General features: G+C 47.6%; 1 pseudogene across 1 annotated transcript; it reads right to left on the bottom strand.

Moving 5' to 3' along the window:
* Positions 1-576: 576 nt before the first annotated feature.
* On the bottom strand, positions 577-2,217 carry LOC116557013 (annotated as a pseudogene). The gene has a single exon (XR_004271318.1). The product of XR_004271318.1 is annotated as a non-POU domain-containing octamer-binding protein pseudogene (transcript).
* Between the last annotated feature and the right edge of the window lie 377 nt (positions 2,218-2,594).

The following is a 2,594-nucleotide window of genomic DNA, read 5'->3' on the forward strand; positions in this document are numbered from 1 at the left end:
GTTTTGTTTTGAGATAGGGTCTAACTCAGCCCAGGCTGAAGTGCAGTGGCACCATCACAGCTCACTACACTCTCAGCCTCCTGGGTTAGAGTGATCCTCATACCTCAACTTCCCTAGTAGCTGACACCACATGTGAGAGCAACCACACTCTGCTAATTGTGTGTGTGTGTGCGTGTTTGTGTGTGTGTGTGTGTGTGTTTAGATGAGTTCTCCCTGTGTTGTCCAGGCTGGTCTCAAACTTATGGGCTCAAGCAATACGCCTACCTTGGAGCTGGAATTACAGGCATGAGCCACTGCGCCCAGCCACAGCCACAGCCGCTTATTTAACGTTAGTTTCTTCAAAATGAGAGAAATAATATTCCCTGCCTTCAGGGTTGCTATCGGGATCAAGTGAAATCACTTAGGTAAGTACTGGCACACGGAAGCAAGAAAATGAAACAAGATGGACAAAAACAAAAACGGAATGATCAAGATTAATGGGCTCTAACTGGATCCACTTTGCCATGGTTTCCCCAGGCCGTCGACAATCACATCTGAGACTTCAGGATTGCACCACACAGAACTGATTAAACAATATACCACACATAATTGGTTTGTTTAATACCACCCCTCCCTTGCCCTCTGCCTCCAGCATACTTCCTATAGTACAGGCAGGGTAGATCTAACTATTGAAAAGAATCCCTAACACTTTTCCAGGGTAGAATTCTGGCTCGTCCAAAAAGGGTCCTTCTTTTAAGCGTTTTGAGAAACTAGACACTGCAACTTTATTAGTATCAGCGACGTTTGTTTGAAGCCAAATCGGCTCCAGGAGCTGCCTGGTTGAATGCAGGAGGAGTTCCACCAATGGCCCCAATTCCTTCCATTGTAGCAGCCTGACCAAAGCGTTCAGTTGTTGGTGGGGTCAATCCCAAGGTTCCATCCAGCATCATAGTGGGCAGGTCCTGGAGGAGCTGGAGTACCAGATGGCACAGGAGCAGGGGGCATGGCACCTCTGTTGTTTATGCTCATAGCACCTCCCATAGCCATCTGACCCATCCGAATCTCCTGCTGTCTCGCATCCAGGAAGGTTCCCTTGAATCCTTCCTGCTGTCGCTGTGTCATTTCTTCTTGCTGCCGCCGTATCTCTTCTTAACCGCGCCTGTGCTCTTCCTCCTGCCTGTACCCCAGTTGCTTTCGTTTTTGCACCTCTTGGTTATGCAGCGCTTCCATCCTCCGAAGTTCTTCTTGACGCCTCATCAAATCCTGTCTCTTTAGCGTGACGTGGTGCTCATGGCGTCTCCATCTCCATCTCCAGCTTCAGGAGCCTCCTTGATGTTGCAGTCCACTTGGTCCTGCTGCTGCTTCTCCATCTCAGTGAGTGCGTTCCAGCGCATGGCATACTCATACTCAAAGGAGCCAGGCTGTGCAAATCTGGGTGACTGCTCTTGTTCCTTTAAAATCCTGGTTCTTTATAACCAGCTTCTCTAGAAGTCCCTCTTCATCATCTACCTGGTCCATTGGCTCCACAGTCACAGGATGAGGAAATGTGATTAGCAGGAAGGAGCTTTCACTGCATCTGTCCAGAGCTTTCTGAGCAGCTGTCTTCCCTGACAACTCAACAATGCCTTTTCCCGAGGGCCTTCCTCAATCATCCACAATGATGACTACAGCCATCTCCACCTGGCCAAACACAGAAAAGGCTTCTTCAGCAGTTTGTTGGACACATACTGGGGAAGGTTTCAAACTGTAAGCAATGCACTATGGCAGGCAACACGCAGCTGCTTCCCTCGGAGTGGCATATTGTCCAGCCCCACTTTGGCAATCTCCTCTAGGGTTTGTGTTTCCAAGTGGATAAAGCTAAATCCTTTATCCTTATGAATGAAGACTTCACACACCTTTCCATATTTCTCAAGTAGTTTCCTCATTTCTTCCTGAGTGATGTGGAGAGGAAGATTTTCCACAAAAAGATGGCTTCGTTGGGTGAAGGTCTTCTCTCCTGATTTCCTAAAATTCTTCAGGTAATAGTCAAGCCTTCATTTTGGCTTCTGGCCTGTTGCCCATTTGCAGGTATTGGCGGTGGTGGTGGCTGCTGCTGCTGCTGCTGGTGGTGATGTTGATGCTACTTTCTTGGAGTAGGATTTTGCTTTTCCAAGTTAAAAGTTTTATTACTCCGCATTTTTATACCCTTCCATTGAAGACAGCAAAGTGCCCCCCAGTCCTCTCTAACCTCGACTTCTCCTCTACAAGTAATGGTGACGACAGTGCCATTTTTCCTACCTGAGAGATCTTCTGGGCTCATGGTTTAGCTTATTCTTCACTGCTACCTAATGTGGCATTTGGCTATTACTCCATATTAATTCTTCTTTCTTTTCTTTTTTTTTTTTTTTTTTTTTTTGAGACAGGGTCCTTCTCTGTCACCCAGGCAGGACGGCAGTGGCATGATCTCAGTTCACTGTATCCTCTATCTCCTGGGCTCAGGCAAGCCTCCTGCCTCAGCCTCCCAAGTAGCTAGGTCTATAGGCCTATGGCATCAGACCTGGCTAATTTTTGTAGAGACAGGTTTCACCATGTTGTCCAGGCTGGTCTTGAACTCCTGGGCTCAAGCAATATTCTGG

The sequence above is a fragment of the Sapajus apella genome, unplaced genomic scaffold (genome assembly GCF_009761245.1).
Source record: "Sapajus apella isolate SASKATOON/1434 unplaced genomic scaffold, GSC_monkey_1.0 scaffold18, whole genome shotgun sequence".
NCBI classification, from domain to species: domain Eukaryota; kingdom Metazoa; phylum Chordata; class Mammalia; order Primates; family Cebidae; genus Sapajus; species Sapajus apella.